Below are 24,781 nucleotides of genomic sequence, written 5' to 3'. Positions count from 1 at the left end.
CAATACTTGTAGAATTGCAATAGTTTATGTGCCATAGCTTCTCTTATAACAAACATTATATGCTCAGAAATGTTTTTATTGATGTAGATAATATTTTCTCTATGATATAGGTTTATGTAAGTGATGGTATAAATTTACAAGCGCAATAACAATTTTTATTTGATGCTGTTATATAAAATATGCAAAGCTCTAACAAGGTTCAACTTGAGGGCAAATTCATTCATCATAACATCGTGTCTGTTGTCAGAAGATTCTTTTGATAAAAAGGTATGTCAGGTCATGGCCTTACAAATTATATGATACTTGTCAGTTTCCATTTATTGTTAGCCGTATTTTTTGTTGATTTTTATATCGACAACAAGTAATGACTATGCATATGTAACATAATTTACATTGCTTACAAAAGCCAGTATTGAATTGAACGTTGATTTATTTAAATATAAAAAAAACAGATTTTGTAAACGCATTTTACAAAACGTTTATGCCAATCTAAATTTGGGAAATTTATTTGCCTTATTTTAAAACTGATTCTGTTAGAATTATTTATACATGTACATCTGCAAAACCTTTTTTTCGACTCGGGTAGCGCCTTACGTTATAGAATTCAGTACTGTACTTTACAATGTACATTTATAACATCATGAAACATCAATTCAATACTTTCGATAGATTTAAGAACAATATTATTTCTTCTAACACAAGCAACATAGGCCATGCATTAAGTATGATTGATTAACAGAGACGCGATGCTTTAATTCTATCGGCTGCAGAAATATCGGACTATTTTTCAGTGTTGCGGAAATAAGAATTATGCTATGAACTGTTAAGTGTAGCATAAATAATGTTTGTATTTCTTTACAAGTTCGTGTCGTTTGGAATATGATTAATTCCCGGTAGATGATTTTGATGATTTAATAAGTAAGTAATGTTATTTATTACATCATGTTGTACAGTATATCTTAAAATATCTTTCTTAACATTCATGTTGAGCTAATTTTACTTTATATTTTCGAACGATTGACTGATATAATGGTGATTGACCAATCGATGATTTATGGAATATACATCTGCCTATAAATAAAAAGACTGCCTAAATCTTTTTATAAATTAAAAGTTACAGGTTAATTCCGGTACATATTTACAGAATTGTCCTTAGGCGACTTGAGATATCTATCATTATGTGATAAAAGTTATGAAATTGAAAGGAATTATGGAAAATTTAAACCTTATTTTGACATTCACTGGTTCCCTGGGGGGGGGGGGGGCATTATGTCTCTTTAAATAATGTGTGATCCGAATCATTATGCTACCTCTTTGAAATAGATGATTTGTGTTATTTTCATGTACTATAAACCATTATACTGCAGATACAAATTACGTTCTAGAAATATAATTATTCACCATACTTATACAAGTATTTCTGAATGTATACAAGAAATTAATATTGCTTGTGATGACTCTCACATCACGGACTATAAATGATGTAATACATGTACCGATATTTAAGCTTTCAAATATGATTTGTAGATAAGCTTAATGACACTGTAGAAAACTGAGAAATAATTATAAAATATTTGCAAAATTTACACATGTACACTTTATAGAGAACTTAAAGTAGGTAGCTATGCAGCTATTTTTAAAGAAACATATATAATTTAGATATATGTACGATTAACTGTATTTTAACTTTACTGACTTCGTGATTAGTGGTGCTCTAATCTAGAACTATGTTGACACTAACTGTATGGTAATTTTACAATCGATAATTAGTCAATAGTTATCCAAATGTTGATGCAAATCTTCAAACTGACTATGAAATTGTATAAGTCACTTGATCCAGTGTCTCTGAAGATTCATTTATCAGCATCTGTGAGAGTATGGCTAATTTATTCCATGAGGGAACTTTTCATTAATTGAGCTTTCCCCGTGTTCTAAATTTAATTGACATTGCATCAGTATCAACTCATTCATATATGATTCAACATCATTTGTACCAAATGTTTACTTTAAAAACCAGCTAACATTTATGGGATAATACAATTTATGTACTTTTCATTTTCATCAAAGTAAGGTGGTCTATAACGAAAGGGCTGTAATACAAAACATAATTACGCGATTTAGTATCAGACATAACAACAAACCATAATGAATATATATTTTGGATGTTGATGGCAGATGTGAGATAGCTTTTTTATAATTATTAAATATATTTCTACAGCTGGTTATAAAATATTCAAGAACAAAATATCATTTTTATCACGTGTTCATACTTAATCATGTCGATTTTTATCAAGATTTATTTCAAGCAATATGTTTTAAGACTATCAAAATGATACATTTCTATTGTTTTATCAATATTTGAATATTTCTTATAGAAATTGTACCCATTGAAGACCAATTAACTTTTACCTTTGTTTTATGAATCATAAAATCAACGATATAATATTATGGCATTTTAGAGTAACACATATATTTTGCATATACATCTCTCCATAGCAAGTAAAAAACGACTAACATTTGTAGAGATCAAACGACTGCAAGTTAGATTGTATTCACGTGAATTTTCTCCATTAAATAGCGCGTTCATTAGTTGCAATCTACGCTCAACTTTCTTTTCTTTTCAAATTTGTTTTATTTAGTACTCATTATACAGATTTAATTTGAAAGCATGACGGCATATTAATGGAAATAAGAGTTTTTCATCTTAATTCTGTTTTAATTCTCTATTTAAGTATGATTTAGAGTAATTATTCTATAATTATGAGCTTATAAAAATTTGGCATTTTCCCAAATTCTTTACCATGTCTTATGCAGATCAAATAATCAGTGAATCATGGAATGATTTTAGCAACTGAATATTCTTTTCTTTAAATTTGTTTTATTGTAGTTAGGATTGTAATGATAATACAGAATTTAGAAGGTGACTGTAAACGTTGTAATCAAGTGGCATAACTGACATCTCAGCCTGCAATCAATACTGAGTGAGTCATTTCTTGTGTACATATAATTATTATATTTACAAAATTATTTTGTTTCTTATTTATAAGACATGTAAGAATGTAAAACATTTTAAAATAAGAAACAAAATAATTTTGACTGAATATATTAGTGGTTCGAATAAACATTTATATTAATATAAACCTACAAAATAGAAAAGTATTTGAAAATAACACAGAAAGATGAAAAGGTCTTGAAAAAGAGTAAAAGTTAATAATGAGGTGTCTCAAGTATAGCAATATAATGAATAAGTGTTTGGATGTTAAATGAATCTTTTTGTTTCTTGGATGTAAGTGTGAAAAAAATATGGCATTAGTTTGGTCAGAAATGTCTGGGTTGCCGACAAGAAGAACATTGAAATCAATGTCAACATTATTTATATTGCGAAGTAACTTTTGTCGAGCTGTATCAAATTGTGTACACTCGAAGAAGAAATGACAGTTCAGCATATTTAAGAAACGGGATAATATGATTTCACAAACGTGCTTTACTTTTTTGTAATATGCTTCATTTATAACAAAAATGACGATGACAGTAATCGCTTTATCAACATGAAGATGGATTATTCCCCGAAAAGTCTTTAACATACAAAGTCACTTAATTTATTCTATAAATGTTGTCCTCTAAAATGGTTGCTAATTAATTCTATTGATTGCCAGTTATGTAATGTAAATACTGTTCCTGAGATTGCAGATATTACATTAAATAAAGTAAATAATAACGATACATGTAATAACCTGACACATAATTAAATATATGGTTTTACTTTGATGATTGGACATAAAATGAAAAGTGCTGTAAATCATGATGACGACATAGGATAAAATTGTGTGCGAATTAAAAAGAATTATATGATTTAGAAAAAGAAATGTAAGAGAGAGAGCACAATTTTTCTTTTCATTTCTAAAGTTTAGAACAATAAAATTTTAAATTAAAAGTTAGTTATTATATAAATTAATTAATATGATCAATAATAATATTATATTCTAGAACAGTGAAGATATCTCATATTCGATCATGTATCTAACACTTGCCAAAACATCTTTATATAATAAATTATTTTTCGGGCTTGTTGTCAGGTGTGGTATTAAATAATTATTTATTGTATAACAGTCCTCCCGTGATAACAAATTGCTTGTTTTCTAAATATAATAACGATAATAAATAACCACTGCTTTGTTACAACCCGTTTTGTAATAAAGTTGCAAATTGTAATAATTATTACAAAACGGGTTGAAAAAGTTATTACAATTTGAAATTTTCCGCACAACCCGTTTTGTAATAAAGTTGCAAATTGTAATAAACTATCAATAGAAGTCAAAAGTCAATTTTACCCACTAATATAAGTTCATCTTCAAAAAATATCATATAATTTTAAGTAACACATACATGTGACCTACTTTATTGCTAAAGTTACTATTATTAATATTTCATTAAAATAAGCATTATTTCAGTAAATAATGACAAATATATCATTTCTGATGCAAATTGTAACATTTATTACAAAACGGGTTGAAAAGTTTTTTATAATTTGAAATTTTCCACACAACCCGTTTTGTAATAAAGTTGCAAATTGTAATAAACTATCAATAGAAGTCAAAAGTTAATTTTACCCACTAATATAAGTTCATCTTCAGAAATATCATATAATTTTAAGTAACACATACATGTGACCTACTTTATTGCTTAAGTTACTATTATCAATATTTCATTAAATAAGCATTATTTCAGTAAATAATGACAAATATATCATTTCTGATGCAAATTGTAACATAATTACAAAACGGGTTGAAAAGTTTATTACAATTTGAAATTTTCAGCACAACCCGTTTTGTAATAAAATTGCAAATTGTAATAAACTATCAATAGAAGTCAAAAGTCAATTTTACCCACTAATATAAGTTCATCTTTAGAAATATCATATAATTTTAAGTAACACATACATGTGACCTACTTTATTGTTAAAGTTATTATTATTAATATTTCATGAAAAAAAATTATTTCAGTAAATAATGACAAATATATCATTTCAAATGCAAATTGTTACATTTATTACAAAACGGGTTGAAATGTTTATTACAATTTAAAATATTTTCCGCACAACCCGTTTTGTAATAAAGTTGCAAATTGTAATAAATTATTAATAGGAGTCAAAAATCAATTATACCCACTAATATAAGTTCATCTTCAGAAACGTTATTTAAATTTAGAAAACTCATACATTTGACTTTTTTTATTGGAAAAATACTATTATTGATATTTCATCAAATTAAGCATCATTCATTCATTATATAATGACAAACATATCATTTCTGATTACATACAAAACGTGCTGAAAGTTGAAAATAATTTGGAATATTCCACACAACCCGTTCTGATCTAAAGTTGCAAATTGTCATTTTTCGTTCCGCTGATAAAGTTTATCCTGGATGAATATCGCATAATTTTTAAATGTTTTTCCGCCACATGACCCACACCCCTGCAGCCTGATGGCCTCAGCGTAGCCAGGGGGTGGATCGCTTAGTGTAATCACTAAGTGGCTAACGGTCAGTCAAACCAATAAAAATTATTTTAAAAATATATATTCTGTTGAAAAGAATGTGATAATTATTGTAAGCCGTTTTAAAAAAAATTTGTCTCCATACACCTGCAATTTAATGTTGAATTGTATAGTAGAAAATATCAATAGTGCTGTGCTTTCAACAAGAACGAAGTCATTGTAGCAAGTAACATTTAAAGTGTTGATTGTGGTGTTATAAAAACAACTTAATGTTGTCAGCACCTTGGTAAAAACAATATTACAATTTTCAACTGTATTACAGAACTGTTTGTAACTATTCTAAAACTAATATTAAATAATATTTACTCTAAATTGGACGCGTTATCGACAAAAAAGAAAGATTTCATTTAAAATACGTAAAATTTCAACGGTAATAAAATGTTTGCTGCACATTTAACAATTTGCCTTCAAGTTAATATATTCCCTTTGAGCAATAAAATATAGTTTATCATTAACAAATATTAATACAATTGACTTTTCCAATAAAGTAGGTCAAATGTATAAGTAACCTTAAATTAAATATTTACCTAAGATGGATGAACTTATATCATTGAAAAATGACTTTAACTTCTTCTATTAATTGTGATTATTATGTACACTAATATTAAAATTGCAGGAACAAAATATTGGTGAGTGGCTTTTAATGAAATATCAAGAAAAGAAATGTTTCAAATAAAGTAGGGCAAATGTATAAGTAACCTAAAATTAAGCGATATTCATCCAGGATAAACTTTATCAGCGGAACGAAAAATGACAATTTGCAACTTTATATCAGAACGGGTTGTGTGGAAAATTCCAAATTATTTTTCAACTTTCAGCACGTTTTGTATGTAATCAGAAATGATATGTTGGTCATTATATAATAAATGAATGATGCTTAATTTGATGAAATATCAATAATAGTATTTTCCAATAAAGAAGGTCAAATGTATGAGTTTTCTAAATTTAAATAACGTTCTGAAGATGAACTTATATTAGTGGGTTAAATTGATTTTTTGACTCCTATTAATAATTTCTATTACAATTTGCAACAATTTTAGAAAAACGGTGTTGTGCTGAAAATTTCAAAAATGTAATACACTTTTTTAACCAGTTTTTGTAATAAATGTTACATTTTACCTGAGAATTATATGTTTGTCATTATATAATGAAATGATGCTTTTCTCATGAAATATTAATGATAGTAACTTTTGCAATAAAGTAGGTCACAAGTATGTGTTACTTGAAATTGAATGATATTTCTGAAGATGAACTTAAATTAAATGGTAAAATTGACTTTTGACTTCTATTGATAGTTTTTTTATAATTTGCAACTTTATTTCAAAACGAGTTGTGCGGAAAATTTCAAATTGTAATAAACTTTTCAACCCGTTTTGTAATAAATCTTACAATTTGCATCAGAAATGATTTATTTGTCATTATTTAATTGAAATATTAATAAAAGTAACTTTTGCAATTACAGTTAGTCACATGTATGTTTTACTTAAAATTATATGATTTTTCTGAAGATGAAACTTAGTATTAGGTGGGTAAAATTTACTTTTGACTTCTATTGATAGTTTAGTACAATTTGCCAACTTTATTACAAAACGGGTCTGTTGTGCTGAAAATTTCAAATTTGTAATAAACATTTCAAACCGTTTTGTAATAGAATGTTTAACATTTGCATCAGTAAGATGACTATATTTGTCAATTATTTTACTGAATATCGATGCTTGTTTTAATGAACATCTTTAATACATTCATAGGTAACTCTTAGCATATCCTAAGAGGTAGGACTCACAGCCTTGCTATGTGTTACTTAAAAATTCGTATATATTAGATTACTTTCGTCTTCAGCAGAATGCTAATATCGTTATATTAGTTGAGTAAATTGACTTTGTGACTTCTATATGATACGTTTTATCTACATTTGCACCTTGTCATTTATCCTCAAAAGGGTTGGCGCGTCTCCGTGGACAATTTAATTGTTATTTCTGTTTTCCACCCTTTTTGTACATATTTCCATTTGATTATTACCCTATAAAACGGTGGTTGCCTGCCTGGAAAATATTGTCCCACTCTTTCACATGAACTGTGCGCACCGGTTTCTGTCGTGAGAATGCGTCGTCAGTCAATTTGCCATCGAAAGAATGACACCTTGCTTCTGTTATTGATTTGTCTTCGTAATTTTAGATAGCTTTAGATACTCTACGTGCGCATTTCTCTCTCAGCGTGCACGTGATGTCACGTTTCTCTCATCGCTGTAACTGTTTTTAGACAATAGTCAGTTAATACACTAACGGTCTCATGATACTGGTGTATACTCTAACAAAGACGTAATAAGTGCGATATCGATGTTATTTTCTCGAAGCATTAGAATCTCCTTAGTACAGACCTAGTGGCGTTAATCTTAACCGAACTTTGCATTCTATTGATAGCTATTTACTTCTTACAATTGTGCACGTCGATATTTAGACTCCAGAGAGAACTGAGGCTGTGACTCGGAACGCCAATGAGATCTCGCCAATTTACTTAAGCTTCTGTACTCGTGTTTGTACTGATTATATGTACATATTTTGCAACTTTATTACGAAAACGGGTTGTGTGGAAAATTTTTCAAATTGTAATAAACTTTTCAACCCGTTTGTGTAATAAGTGTTACAATTTGCATCTAAAATGATATATTTGTCATTATTTACTGAAATAATGCTTTTTATCATGAAATATTAATAATAGTAACTTTAGCAATAAAGTAGTCACATGTATGTGTTACTTAAAATTATATGATATTTCTGAAAGATGAACTTATATTAGTCGGTAAATTGACTTTTGACTTCTATGAATAGTTTGTATTACAATTTGCAAACTTTATTACAAAACGGGGTTGTGCGGAAAATTTCAAATTGTAATAAACTTTTCAACCCGTTTTGTAATAATTATTACAATTTGCAACCTTTATTACCAAAACGGGTTGTGTGGAAAATTTTTCAAATTGTTAATAAACTTTTCAACCCGTTTTTGTAATAAGTGTTTACAATTTGCATCTAAAATGATGATATTTGTCATTTATATTTACTGAAACTAATGCTGATTTTCATGAAATATTAATAAGTAGTACTTTTAGCAATAAAGTAGGTCACATGTATGTGTGTTACTTAAAATTATATGATATTTTCTGAAGATGAACTTATATTTAGTCGGTAAAATTGACTTTTGACTTCTATTGATAGTTTATTACCATTTGCAACTTTTTGGTACAAAACGGTCGTTGTGCGGAAAATTTTCAATTGTTAATAAACTTTTCAACCCGTTTTGTAATAATAATATTCAATTTGCCACTTTATTACAAAACGGGTTGTGTGGAAAATTGTCAAATTTGTAATAAACTTTTCACCCCGTTTTTGTAATAAATGTTACAATTTGCATCTAAAATGATATAATTGTCATGTATTTACTGAAATAATGCTGATTTTCATGAAATATTAATAATTAGTAACTTTAGCAAGTAAAAGTAGGTCACATGTATGTGTACTTAAATTATATGATATTTCTGTAAGATGAACTTAATTACGTGGGTAAAACATTGACTTTTGACTTCTATTGATAGTTTATTACAATTTGCAACTTTTATTACAAAACGGGTTTGTGCGGAAAATTTCAATTTTAATAACTTTTCAACCCGTTTTGTTATAATTATTACAATTTGCAACTTTATTAAAAAAAACACGGGTTGTGTGGAAAATTTCCAATTGTAATAACTTTTCAACCCGTTTTGGTAATAAGTGTTACAGATTTGCATCTAAAATATTAGTTTGTCATTATTGTACTGAAATAATGCTATGATTTTCATTGGAAATATTAATAATAGTAACTTTAGCAATAAAGTAGGTACATTGTATGTGTTACTTAAAAATGTATATGATATTTCTGAAAGATGAATTATATATAGTCCGGTAAAAAATTGACCTTTTGACTTCTATTGATAGTTTATTACAATTTGCAACTTTATTATACAAAACGGTGTTGTGCGGAAATTTCAAATTGTAATAACACTTTTCAACCCGTTTTTGTAATAATTATTACAATTTTGCAACTTTATTACAAAACGGGTTGTGTGGAAAAATTTCAAATTGTAATTTAACTTTTTCAACCCCGTTTTTGTTAATAAAATGTTTACAATTTGCATCTAAAATGATATTTTGTCATTATTTACTGAAATAATGCTGATTTTCATTTGAAATATTAATAATAGTAACTTTAGCAACTAAAGTAGGTCATGTATGTGTTACTTAAAAATTATATGATATTTCTAAGATGAACTTATATTAGTGAAGTTAAATTGACTTTTGACTTCTATTGATAGTTTATTACAATTTGCAACTTTATTACAAAACGGGTTGTGCGGAAAATTTCAAATTGTAATAAACTTTTCAACCCGTTTTGTAATAATTATTACAATTTGCCACTTTATTACAAAACGGGTTGTGTGGAAAATTTCAAATTGTAATAAACTTTTCAACCCGTTTTGTAATAATTATTACAATTTGCAACTTTATTACAAAACGGGTTGTGTGGAAAATTTCAAATTGTAATAAACTTTTCAACCCGTTTTGTAATAAATGTTACAATTTGCATCTAAAATGATATAATTGTCATTATTTACTGAAATAATACTGATTTTCATGAAATATTAATAATAGTAACTTTAGCAATAAAGTAGGTCACATGTATGTGTTACTTAAAATTATATGATATTTACTGAAGATGAACTTATATTAGTGGTTGTAAAATTGACTTTTGACTTCTATTGATAGTTTATTACAATTTGCAACTTTTTTACAAAAACGGGTTGTGCGGAAATTTCAAATTGTAATAAACTTTTCAACCCGTTTTGTAATAATTATTAACAATTTGCAACTTTATTACAAAACGGTTGTGTGGGAAATTTCAAATTGTAATTAACTTTTCAACCCGTTTTGTAATAAATGTTACAATTTGCATCTAAAATGATATTTTTGTCATTATTTACTGAAATAATGCTGATTTTCATGAAATATTTAATAATAGTAACTTTAGCAATAAAGTAAGTCACATGTATGTGTTACTTACTTAAATTATATGATTATTTCTGAGATGAACTTATATTAGTGAGTACAGTTGACTTGTGACTTCTATTGATAGTTTATTACAATTTGCAACTTTATTACAAAACGGGTTTGTGCGGAAAATTTCAACATTGTAATAAACTTTTTCAACCCATTTTGTAATAAATTTTACAATTTGCATCTAAAATGATATATTTGTCATTATTTACTAAAAAAATGCTGATTTTCATGAATATTAATAATAGTAACTTTTAGCAATAAAGTACCGGTCACATGTATGTGTTACTTAAAATTATATGATATTTCTGAAGATGAACTTATATTAGTGGGTAAAATTGACTTTTGACTTCTATTGATAGTTTATTACAATTTGCAACTTTATTACAAAACGGGTTGGGCGGAAAATTTCAAATTGTAATAAACTTTTCAACCCGTTTTGTAATAATTATTACAATTTGCAACTTTATTACAAAACGGGTTGTAACACTGCTTTGCTCGACTGCAAGATCCGTAAAACTGTCATCATAAACCCGCAAAAAGACGTAAGAAGACCCCAAAGTTTAAAAGTCTGTTTCGGTAACATACGTTATGCAAAATTACTTAAATTTCATTCAGACTTAATAAATTTAAGACATTGTATATATTTACCACAATTTTTTTTCCCTTTTAATTAATGCCTTTTTGATGATAAACAAGAACTCAATTTTTAAAATATCATATTCTAAGACGTCTTGTTTGTTACATTCAGTCGATCATGTTGCAGTGTATTTCTTACTGTTTCATATCAGATAATGCAAAGTAGCATGCGTAGTGATAGCAATCGATACGAATCGATCATTTGTCGCCATATGTCCAGAGATGAAGATAACAAATGATCGCAGATGCACACACGTGGTAGCTTAAGAGAAAACTTCACAATGAGTTTGATTGTTAATGACATGGATAAGTAACGAATGCACAATATTGTACGGCTTATATGACTGCACATTACAATTTTTTTATATGTATAATATTCCGATATTCATTGTTTAGATGAGCAAATGGCATTGAAAGTACTTGCAAACAAGTCGTTTACACATCTTGTTTACTATTCTACTCACTTAGACGATTGTCTTTATATTTGTTCCATATACGTAAATGTTACGCAGCCCCGTATTATTCATAGAATAATTTATTTGAGTTGTTGAATGTCATGCCGACGGAATCTGAACCCATTACAGCCACCAATCCTGAGATAACAAGTCCGATCTGTAACCACAAGGCAACGCCGCAACAAAAATATGATCTTAGTTTACGTTAGTTGTTTAACCTTAGTTTAATATGCTATTTTCAAAATCTTTTAATGTATTTAAGGCAATTGTTCTTTACAAGAGGTTTCATAAAGAGATAAACATTTGAGCCTTATGCATCTCATCCACATAACGATCTTGTGACCGGAAAACTGTTTAAAAAAATCAACATTTCTCTACAAAATTTTATGTGTGTTTTGTGCCATCTGTTCCGTTTCATGAAAATTTTAATAATTATGGAATGTTAAAATTATTTTGTTTTAATTTAATCTATATTTGTTAGAAGATCAAAATGTATTCTTCAATGGGACAATGGACCATGTTTAAGTGGATAATTGTATTATCTCGTGTCCTAGGAAGACTACTTAATCTAAAAGATAGACGTAAGAAAAAGCTCTGTCTTACAAAACGAATAAAACTTTTTCAGAATGTTATTCAATGAAAAGCCTTGGCTAGTTAGGGGCAAGACATTGTTTCCTTGAGCAAGAATTCATTTACATTCATTGCTTAAAACTGGTTGGTTCCGGGAACGAATTCGAGAAGGTTTCAATAAGCTTGTAGCCTCCAACACAATCGAACTAAAATAAATTTTTATTTAACCCAATCAATAAAAGCAATGACAATTTTACTATATCAGCTCACAAAGAAATCCCCTTATGGCCAATAAATGTATTTTATTAAATCTTTATTGCTTTTTTATTCAATACTATTCTCTGACTGGTGCTTATTTATCTTTTCATTGTTCATTCATTGGATGGCAATAACTTTTACTTGGGCATTTAATATTTTGTTCATTCACATGGTTTTGAATACAAACGAAGATTCAAGGCAACATATCAAAGGTAATCAATTTCTACTGTGATGGTCTCTGTATAGAATAAGTTATACTGATTAACCCTTTTATAATTCTACTATTCAACAACCATTATTTATAATTTAATGAAATATGGTTTGACTGTGTGCTCTATTATGTTGAATAATACCACTATAGAACAAGTATTATTCAAAATAACTTAGAAAACATTCGATTTATCATTCAAAATAATTTTGAACTAGACCAATATTAATTCAATGTCTCAAGCAGTAAACATACATAAGTGCAGAAGTTTAAATGAAGATGTCACGTAGAACATTTGTACGTAGTATATTTCCTACTTAATGCATTTCATATTTAAAATATGAACAGAAAATAAATTGCATGATACGTTTTCATCCTCAGAATGTATCCATTCTCCATCAAATCATATTAATGTGTATAAATGTAAATATAACAAAAATACGTATTTATGATTTTGTACACAACTGTAGATAATAAATACGAGTACAAACAACCTATTCAAAAGGTTATTCAACATTCGGAACTGCCTCGGCTATTATCTATAATATTAACCTCGGAAACAATACGGATTGAAAGTAGTTCTACCACGTGGTTTACAGATGTAAACAGAAACAGAGATAATGTATAACGAATGTATGTATATATTTGACATCTTATGTCTGTTCCGGTACCCTTATGCTTGAAAATATGTCTGACAACAATTTGTAATTTAAATATGCCCACTGATGTTCATTTTAAACAAATCCGACCAAATGTCAACAGGTTGGTTTTTTGTACTTTCGGTTTCTACAGCCATATTAATAAATATATAAAAAAGTATTGTTTGCTTTTGTACCTATAATCACTTATTTTTAGTGCGTTAGACTTTTACTACACTACTATTGGACAATACAACTGTACTCGAGCAACGACTGCCCGCAACCTTAACTGTCCTATTTGCTCCTTACCCGTATGTTTCATGTTCTTTATGTCGTAAACTAGCGTTGGACCGCGGCGGTATGACCGCGCATCTTCTGCTGTTCATTCTTACTAATCTGTGTTCGTAGGTCCCTTATCGAAGACTACGAGACAGCGGTCTCAGCAGTAGTTCGATTGCGGCTTACATTCAGACTAATAGAGCCATAACCGAGCATGCTGTTTCAGATAAATATATGATCTAGTGTATTTATTTGAAACAAAGTCTTCTTAAGATCAAGACAGAAAATATGTCTAGCACCATGTTAAATGTATTAGAAACAGTGTCAGGTTACTTGGGAGTTTCGATTAAATTTACATAAGCTATATACTGGAGTGTGATAGACCAATTGTCTTTAAATATGACGCCAGATTCATCACCCATTATAAAGAATGAACGAGACAAAAATGTAAAGAAATGGGTCTATTAGAATAACATTTAGACTGTTATATGATTCCACTTGCTTGACCTTGTGAAAGGTTTCCATAACTTTTTATATTATCTTACCGAGGACTGTAACATATTAGGTTACAATAAAAAAGGAGGGACATCATTTGTCCTAAACGATGGTCACCAAATCTTACAAGACTTAGAGTTGTTATATAAAGGAAACTTAATATTCTTATTTCAATATTTTCAAATAATATATTTACGGTATCTATCTTTATATTTAAATTGATACGATGTCATTAAAATCTGACAACCAATACCTTGTAAGTCGTTAAAAGATCTCCGCTGATGTTTATAAACATTACGGGACTGGAAATATTTTCCTAAAATGTGTGTACCATTTGACTTAGGCACGTTTGCCAGAATATGATATTTATAGTGCCCAGTGTCCCAAAATGACACCATGTCGGGCTAAAAAGCACAATCTATCATTTTAAATGAAATTCTGAGTAATTTTCTATCTTATCCTTTGTAGATTTTTCAATTCTAAGTGTTTCACAAGATATATGTAAAATTTCAAATTTCATATATTAAGAGGTGTTGACGTTAGTGTATATATAAATGTATATTTACATTCATAATGATGGTAATGAAAATAAATGCAAAATTGTAACTTCTTGCGCAGACATTATCTTTAGATTAAATTGCATATAAGTTGCAGTATACAACGAAACAAAAATCGATTTTACATCAGACAAACATAATATATTGTGAACAATTTGTTTGACTGCAATTTTTCATTTTGAGGGAATCAGGCTTTTGTCAAACTAATAATTTATGAATGTAAATTCTTCAAGGAATTGTTTGGTTGTGCTAAGGTTACATAAATGTCTTTGAAACCTTGTGCAAGCTTTTAATTGAATATACTAAAATAAAGTTGTTTATGATATACACATTAAATACACATTTTTGGGCCAGTTAAAATCATTTCTTTTAACCTTAATATGTCATTTCACAATCATTATATTTATATCATTCACTTTGATTTGTAATTACTTTTATTTGTTATAATTGTTATTATCCGTTTGGGATTCCAGTGAAATTTGTATGGAAAATATATATTGCAGATATTCAATGTTTAAATAAATATTGGTAAACATATGCTTTAAGAGACGCAGATATCAGCAACTTCATTTATATTTTACAACAATATTTATGAGAGAATAAAAAACTATTTCCTGCAGTCACAATACCATTTTATCAGAATGTATCACCTTAAATAATCTTATTACATTTTAAAATTATATCAACTTAACATTCAAAGAAATAACTGAACTATATATAATATATTCTTAAACAGAATGATATGCAAAGGATTTAAAGAATGTCACATATTTGGTTGCGGTGATAATTATTCATTTTAACGACTTACTGCAATATATTTGGTATTGACAATCATGTTAAGAATGGTATATAATTTAAATATTTGGATTAATCACATCGATAAAAAGATGACCAACAAGTTTAGGATTTCAGTTTTTTTTAACAAATATTTTATCTTTACTCTCTCACGGACGTTATTGACAAATATATAATTCTAGCTAAATGCAAAGTTCTTTTGCAGCTACAATTCTAATTTGTTCATTATTATAATAAGAGTGGAAATAATTGCAAAAGATGTACGGTCCCTTAAGTCATGTAAGTGATATGATATTGCAATGTTTTGTTATGCAATAATTTATTCATTAAAATGAAGTCTTTACATTAGTTGTAAATGATTACATCACATGTTCTAAATGAGCCGATGCATCTAGAATTAATTGAAAAGTTTCAATGATGTTCAACATAGGCAATATAAATGATCAAATATTAACACGATAATGGTATTTTCTATCACAAATGATCTTATATATGACTGCACACACTTTGATGTAGGGACATTGAAGAAATTAAGCTTTCATTTGAATTATTTGCAATTTTGAAACCAACTTATCGTAACGATATAATACTCCCTTGTTAAGAATAAAACGATCAAATTATTCTCATAAATTTTCATAAAAAATCTCACGAGTTCCATTATAATACTGAAAGTCATAACCATTACACAGTTCATAAATTTAATCAACTTGCACCAATAATTATATTTATCAATGTAAATAGAAATACATGAAAGCTTGAGCCACGCTTTAAATATGATATTATATTTGAGCCGAAAAAAGTACCAGGACAGTTTGAACTTTTCAAAGTTTGAAACACATCAATATTTATATTAAATTTTTACTATGTCAGTAGGTACTTCTTAAATATCACTGCAAGATAAAATATTTAATATTCATGGTCTGAAAATGTTGAAATAATCAACCTTTACACCTATTGAACCATTTGCCTCTTTCGAATCCTTGGGTCATGACAGAACGTGTTTAACAGATACATGTAAATGAAACATCCAAAGCAAATTTAAAATATAAAACTGACACTACTGACACGTAAGATAAACCGTCTGTATTTTGCATGATTTTTATTTTGCTTGATTCCATTTTTTTCTTTTTCCCTTCAGTTTTTTTAATTTATTGGTCTTTGTTTTTAAAATTTATGACATTAAGAGGGCGAAAACCACCATCGACGAATGTATATGTCTATAAATATCTTCTAGAATATATCGGTAATGTGCGATTCTTAATAATAGTGGAACAGTCATTTTATTATTTACATCGTTTATATATTATATATATTGTATCATAAACATTTTTCTTTATCCATTTTTGGAAAATCATCACTTGAAATCACGTCAATCGTTTGAAATATATTACTAAATCAACTCAATTTGATGGTGAAAAAAATGATCACAATGCATGCCACATAGGAATGACATTATTGACTCATTAACTGCATATTATCAAAATAAGGCATCTGGCTTCTCTAAGTCTACTGTGCATGTAGACAACAGACGCTGCAAATATTGCACATACCGCATATAAAGGTCTCGCTAATTCATATGAGAATTCAAATGCTCATTGTATTAGGATTATTGAATTCTAAGGAGAATTATACATATCGTTTTGACGAAAGCAATAAATGCATGCAGCTTCTTTTCAAGTTTTTCGAGCACAATTGTTTAAATATATTTTTTTTTATTTCTTGTCTTCTATAATTCTGATTATGTGCAGTTAAGATTACATGTATGTAATTTGATCGTTGAAGTATATATTGCATACGTATTTATTACATAGAGCTTCTTTGTCGGTAATATTTAATTGAATATCTTATGAGACCAGATCCGAACTGAAAAGAATGTTTCATTTTAAGCTTTGAATTAAGAGGTTTAAACTAAAGATAAAGAAAAATGATCTTATCTTTAATCTAAATAATATTTTTGGGAGTAATATTGAATTTGTTATAAATTTCTTACAGTACGAGAATTGACACTTCGTCCAAACCTTAATAATTGACATTGTCGGGTCTCAATGGAATTCTCTTGGTATTATGATCGTTAATTATTGCAAATATGACTCTGCATAAACAAATATTGTTAAGCAGAAACTCTCCAGTTATCAGCTGTAAAATATTGGAGTGTGTTACAGTGTGGTTGAGATAAAAATTGTGTGTTCTCCAAGTATGATATCGGCATTTTGTTACAATAAATGTTCTGGAATAAAACTCCCATTCATGACGATTATATGATTGATGTTTGAGTGGAAAGTAAGTTTAATGATTAAAGTATATATTGCCTTGTATGTAAATAGGATGAATGTTTCATAGTAATATTGTAGTTTTAAATACGCTTTACCATTTATTTAAGTACAGCATATTAAGGAAATGAACTATATTCAAGAAAGTAAGTGTATTTTAACAGTTAAGTCAAAATAAGAACGCTTTCATGTTAGTATAATGAAAGTCAATGGTTTATTATTTTCTTAACAAACTGTATAAAAAATATGTGGACAGCGGAATTTTCTTATGATTATACAGCAATGAAAAATAATCGCTAATATAGGTATAAATAATTATAGTTTTTTTAACATTTGTCTCTACCTTGTAATAGCAGTAGGAGCAGTAGTCCAGTGGTAGGACGCGCGCTTAGGGATCGAGAGGTCCCGGGTTCGAACCCCACCAGAGGCACTGCTAATTTCCTTGAGCAAGAAATTTACCTGCGATTGCTTCACTTCACCCAGGTGTAAATGGGTACCTGCGAGGGTGGTATAATTCCGTTGCGCCAAGTGTCGGCTGCACTTAGCGGAGTTAAAAGACTCCCCAGGGAGATTGATAGATAGATACCAGTAGCCCGATGACCAGGGGTAATAGCTGTAAAGTCGGTGAACGTGCGTAAGCATGAAACTTAGACTATAAAATGCAATTAATCTTTGAAAACAGCATTATAATCATAGGATACATATAGAATTGATAAAAATCAACTCAATTTTATAACATACTATTGGCTTCATATAGCAGGTGATCATTACCCTAAATGATGCAGGTTAAAATGTGCCGTTACATACAGAATAACTAATAAAACATCTAATAACACTAGATGATATCAATTATAGTCTGTCCCATCAAATTTGAACATTCCATTTTTTATTTAATATAAAAGTAAAATCATTTAAATTAATGTCATGTTAACCCTGACGTCAATATCTCTAGGCATGTTTTTCATTTCTTTCATAAAGTCACGAATGTTGTCAAAATGCTAAAATTATATTTTTTCCCGTTGACTTACGTTGTAACCTGACGTGACGTCCATTTCAAAATGGCGGCGCCCATATAGACGTCATTTAGGGTTCGTCTCACAATTAGCGTGAAATATACTCGGTAATTATAAAAAAATATTATCCTTATTCACTTACTGGTCAATAGCTAAAGGTTATCATTAAAATGAAAAATGACAACAAAGTTGGAGTCAAAAAGGCAATTTTACTAGCAAACCATTATTTAAAATAATCAAAATCATTTGAAGTGAAAATATCAGTAAGGTTTATAAATTCTAACACACAAAGATTTAATTAGTTACCATGATATAATGTCGTATTTCATATTTTTTTAAGAAAGTGATTTGATTATAGCTTTTCAATCAAGCGCGTATCTTGAATACCGCAACGCGTCGTAGGGGAGCGGGAATACCAGCTAGAAGACTATAAAAATGGTTCTTCGCTAATCAATGTTTAATTTAAATAATTCTGTAGTTGTCTGAATTCTGTCCATTAGTGTGCATCACGTCTATTCAAAAATTAATAAATTGACCACGTTCGATGGGATACAAAAATATGTTACCCTTCTTATTTCGGGTGCGATGTTCGTGCGCTAAAACTTTCCGTAGGTTTCAACTTTCACAAGAAAACGCCAACAAATACTACATTATCATGCAAATCTGACAAAAAAATATTAAGAAAACTGATTCACTATACGTTCAGCATTGGTTTGCTTGTTACCACAGTGTCTACTTTTACTAACTCCGTCGCTAACGGGAGAACACAGACTCGCGTTCGGGGAAAATGTAAATTATAAGAATATAATATCATGCTTTCTAGTTTAAGCAATCAAACGTATATAGGCCTTTTCACTTTAAACTCGTAAATACATGTTTAACTTTCCGTCTCGCAATTCAACAAAATGTCCAGAAATACCGGCAGTGATTTGATATTATTAAGAGAAAGTTTGAATTGGAGTGTTCAATAAGCGACAATAAGTGGTTTTTTTGTAGACACAAAATGTTACATGTATATGTTAGTGTTCATCCGTGCTGTTCTACAGAAATTAGAAACTTCGACGGGAGCTATAGCGACAGGAGAATGTTTCTAATTTCTATAGAACAGCTAAAGATGAACACTAACATATTTAGTGTCAAGCTTTATTTGGCCCTTGATTACGTCACTACGCGGTACTATGAAGCACTATGAAAAATAGAAGGCGACTATGAACGGATTTCAATATAGTATCGACTTTTTTTCTTCTATGAAAATTAACACACATAATTTTTAAGAAATACAGCGTTTTCATTGGATGACAAATAAAGCTGGACACTAAATAATTATTTTGTTTATATGAAGGGTAGATCGAGTCAAAGAGAAACATCGAGTGACGTTCTCAATAATTTTAGCCTTCCTAAAATTTGAAAATATTCAGTGTTTTACAAAAACAATAGATCTAAAATCTAGCATATTTTTCGCAGGAGAAAAATACCACGTATTGTATATTTTGTAGCTAAAAGAGCAAGATTTACAGAAGTCTTGAATAACGATAAATATGTAGGAAAACTATTTCTGAGAAATATAAAAAATGTTCAAAAACATAAAATCAAAACGAATTTTATATGTAGTTAATGAAAGAAGTATTGTACTGTTGAAGATTCATGTCATTTTAAGTGTGTTTAAAATTATTTTTAAATGTTAGAAATCTATCAAAAGTTTTATATTATTAATATATGAATTGAACGTGGAATTTGCAAAATCTGGGTTTACAAAAATTATTTTAAATGCCATCAAGACAAATTTATCTCAACGCTTAAAATTATCTGTTTGAGGTTACATATGCCTAACCGCCCTCTGTCAATGCCGCAACTGTAATCATCCATAAAAAGCGCGAGGCATTTTTGTTACGTCATATATTTCGTCAATTGTTGTTGACGTAATAAAGTTTTTTTTCGTCAGGAATCCATAAGCATTGTGATGTAGACAACTAAAATTTATGGGCCGTTCTTGAATTATGGATTTGGAACATGCTGAATTATGATGTGTTTCATTTACATATTTCATTTGCTAACCCAGATAACTCCACAAATTGAAGAATGTTTTAATAATGAGACGGATTATCAGTTTAAAAAATCTGGATCATCAAAAGTGTAGGAGTCATGACTCATGTCATTAAGGATTTTTGAAGTCAAAAAGTGGGATCTACGGAACTGGATAGAAACTGGCAATGAAGGAATCTTCATATGCGAATTTGTCGTGACGTTTATAAAGTTCATCGGATTCTATTAAGCATAAAAGTAAGTGCATTTTCTAGATCTACTGAGTACTCCATGTGACTCGGTGTTCTTGTTGCTTATTTTTCATTTTTTAAAGTTTTCCATCATGCATTGCAACTAAACCGTTACATCTTGTAGATCCAGCTTTGTAAAATAATCATGAAACGACCCCGAGAATCTCATGTATATATTAGAAACATGACACGTGCTTTCTCCCGTTCATCTTCAAATGAAGAGTACTTCGGCAATGGCTACGGAAAATAAACAACAGAGATTTTCCATAGAGAAATCAAAATTTGCTTTCACAAGAAAAGTAGACACTTTAGAGTAAAATCCTGAAAAATCTCGAGGGTGACTTTTTTTTAGTTTACAAAAATGTTTTACTTTTTATTCGACGTCGTTTTGTTAATTCATACCAGGCAAAAGTTCATTTCCATTTTTAATGGGACAGACTATAGTAATTATGTGATGATAATTGTTTCTATTAACTTTGCTGAAATTGAATTATACATTAGATTTTAGGATAAATAAATTCGTGTAAAACTCGTGAAATTAAGGTAATACACAGTTTGAAAATAAGCACAGACAATTTGATAACCCTTTTAAGGGATTTTATTTTAATCAATATGATATAAGTCTATTTTGTAGTGAAAATAGAAGACTTTTATTCTGTTTGTTGATCGATTTCAAATGTTTTTGATTTCTTTTTCATGATAATCTTTTCTCCAAGCCTATTTTTCTAAAAGTATTTTCATGTTAATTTTCTGTAAAAGTAAGAAAATAAGAAAATGATACTATTTTTATTCCATCTTGATCCTAAATGTATGACCATTTTTTAAAAATATACAATGCGAAAAGATACATTTGATAAACATTTTCTGATACAATAATTGTTATAATTTATTTGGAATTGTGAGTATTGAATTGGTTTTTCTTTCTGCAAACAATTGTTATTTGTTTCAAAACTGTGGTTATTATTACTCACCATTTTAATTGTAAAATTATCGTAAGATTTATTCTAAAGTTTTTAAATAGACATATTCTAAACTTTATCGTAAAAAATATATAAATAATACTTTGTCTTATTGAAAAAAAAAAACACCTTGATATTTGAATGTGTTGCATCCTTCATGTAAATATCTGAGGAAATTAAATAGTTGTAAGGTCTCACTATGTGAATATGCTTGACAATTCATTCAAACCTGTCGTTGGATGGAAACCGTCGTTGGCAGGATGGTGTCGTTGACAGGGTATCAAACTCAACAACGCGAAAAAACAGCAATTATTAAAAACCATACTAAACTACTGACAGTGTCTTTATATTCAATGTACGGCTTCGTTGTTCTTTTTATGGTTATAGTGCCCATCTTATATAAGTATAAAGGTTTTTTTTTCAAATTGATTTTTTTTAAGAGGATGAGCAGATGCAACTGAACTTGTTTGATATTGAACAGAGAATATATTTCAGTCAAATGGCGATACTGTTTCAATGTTTTTTGAAAATATAAACAATTAAATTCGAATACATTGTGTTAATATATAGACATTTATTGTTATATTAAAGGTATGTTTCTTCATTTAATGGTGTTTGTTGCAGTTTTCAGAAAGATATATGGGCAAGATGAAAAAGTGTTTTAGAGATGAGTGGTCTAAAAATATTATAAATTGAAAGAACAACAACAAAACAACAAATAATTGAAGAAAGAAATTGGATTTTTAATGATCTTCCCTTAAATTTGATTTTTACTTTGATTCTGTCATTTCATAATGAGTTAAAACATTTTTGGTTATAATTTTAAGTCATAATCACAGTACAGAATTACTGTCATAAGGAGAGAGCAATAACTCATGGAATTTCATTTTCCTCGAGAAGATTTTATGCTTAAACTAACTATTACCATACCAGTGTGTTATAAAATAGAAATGGATGATGATGTAGAACTTAATAAACGGTCTCATTGTAGTTCCACACCGTAAACAAATTTGCTTAAACACTTTAAATGAGACAATTATTTTGCTCTTATGTTGAATACTGCTCATTCCGGGATTATGGTGTTGAATACGACTGCTACAACATGCTCAACTACATCGTGCCTGCAACAATTTCTTATTAAGCTTCTTTAGTACACTCAATTTTATAGTGCTATTATTTGAAACATAAAAGAATATTTTGAGTTACTACCATAGATCTACAATATTTCGATTGATGTGCATTTTGATAGTTAGAAATCAATATCAACAGGTGAAAGCAATATCATTTTATATTTTTGCATGAATATTTCATAAGACCAATTACGGTTATGTAAATAGGTTTTATTTCTAACGCCTATTTCATTATTTATGCATAATAAACTAGGAACAAACATTGAAATACCTCTGTGGTATTCTCTAGCATGAAAAACATATCAATACACTCAGCAATTAAATTTGATTTCTTGCTATCTCTTGAATATTTTATGGAAATAGTTTCAAAATAAATGAAACGTTTATCATTATAAAATCAGCTTGTATCATAGGGAAATGAAACAACATAGTTGAACGATCTATATTTTTGCTTAATGTAATCAACAAAGAGGAATACCTAGCTTCAGTTAAACGCATGACCCAAATACTTGCTTAGTTTATTCATTGTAGATGAAGTTCGATTGTGTAGGAAGCTTTAAGCTTAAAGACACACTTTCTAATCTGTTCCTTGAATCAAACAGTACTGTAAAATTTCATGCTCAAGGGAACAGCGGCTTAACCCTGACGCATATAGCAAACAATTAAAACCAAGTCTGCAGAGTCTTATACACATAAAAAATAAGTTACAACGGTAATAAAGACAACAGATCAACAGCACAGTAGTCCGATTTGAGTCGTTACCTTAGGTTATATTGTATGAACATGTTTCAAAGACGATAAGGTACATTTCCGCGATGAAAGCTGATTTCAGAGAGCATGAAAGCGTCTTATCAATATGGATCAACTCAATCAAAAGAATATTGGAAATTTTCCCAGTCTGCAATTCCTTCGAAAGAATAACTGCACACTATAATTGATAGCTCTATCGTTTAAAAAACGTGTGTGTAACGGAATATTTTATATTGTTTGAAATATACTTAGAATAGTGTGCCTTTCTTAATTCTGACGAGGAATCTAGCAGTATGTAAGTTCTTTCTGTTTCAATTTTGTATGAACTATCTTTGTCAAAAAGTCTTATTATAATTATTCTGCACTGATTTTTATGCTTTATAAAAATAAATAGCGTTTGTTAGCGTTACAGTATAATATATCACATTGTTATTAAATGAATCAACTGTAGATTTTTTCTTAAATATTTACTTTCCGACTCCGTCAAAACGGAAATTTTTCAGGCATGTGCAATAAATAATGACGAGACGTTGTAAAAATATATAGGGTATGTTAGCGTTAAAGTAAATAAATAAACAATAAATTGACTTGTTTTATTGTAGACTTGTTTTAATATGTGTATGTGAAAAAAATAGGATACTCATATAGATTCATTTCAGAAATTTTTAATTTGTTGATTACCACAAGAGGTGGGTATTATATAAGAATATCGCTAAAGTCGGTGCTAGACACGTTTTCATAAGCTCTCATGAACATACCAAATTAGGCCGATTTTTTCATATTAACTTGTTGTTTTTGGTGCTTCCGAGGAAGCATCCTTTTCTAGATTTTCATAAAAGGGAGACACAGGC

At 28.9% G+C, this 24,781-nt stretch overlaps 1 protein-coding gene across 6 annotated transcripts in view; it reads left to right on the top strand.

Moving 5' to 3' along the window:
* Positions 1-24,781, top strand: part of LOC132743783 (glycine receptor subunit alpha-2-like) — a 78,685-nt gene that overhangs the window by 18,325 nt on the left and 35,579 nt on the right. Inside the window, exon 1 of one of the 6 annotated variants that reach the window (XM_060732351.1) lies at positions 24,087-24,225. The exons of the other annotated variants lie outside the window; for them this stretch is intronic. The gene's annotated coding sequence lies outside the window, so the exon portion shown is untranslated. Of the gene's footprint in view, positions 1-24,086; positions 24,226-24,781 lie in introns of those variants that run through there. 6 annotated transcript variants of the gene reach the window in all.

The sequence above is a fragment of the Ruditapes philippinarum genome, unplaced genomic scaffold (genome assembly GCF_026571515.1).
Source record: "Ruditapes philippinarum isolate M1 unplaced genomic scaffold, ASM2657151v2 ctg3345_1_1_1_1, whole genome shotgun sequence".
NCBI lineage: Eukaryota > Metazoa > Mollusca > Bivalvia > Venerida > Veneridae > Ruditapes > Ruditapes philippinarum.
The sequence above is the reverse complement of the archived record's forward strand: the minus strand, read 5'-3'. Positions and strand labels throughout refer to the sequence as shown.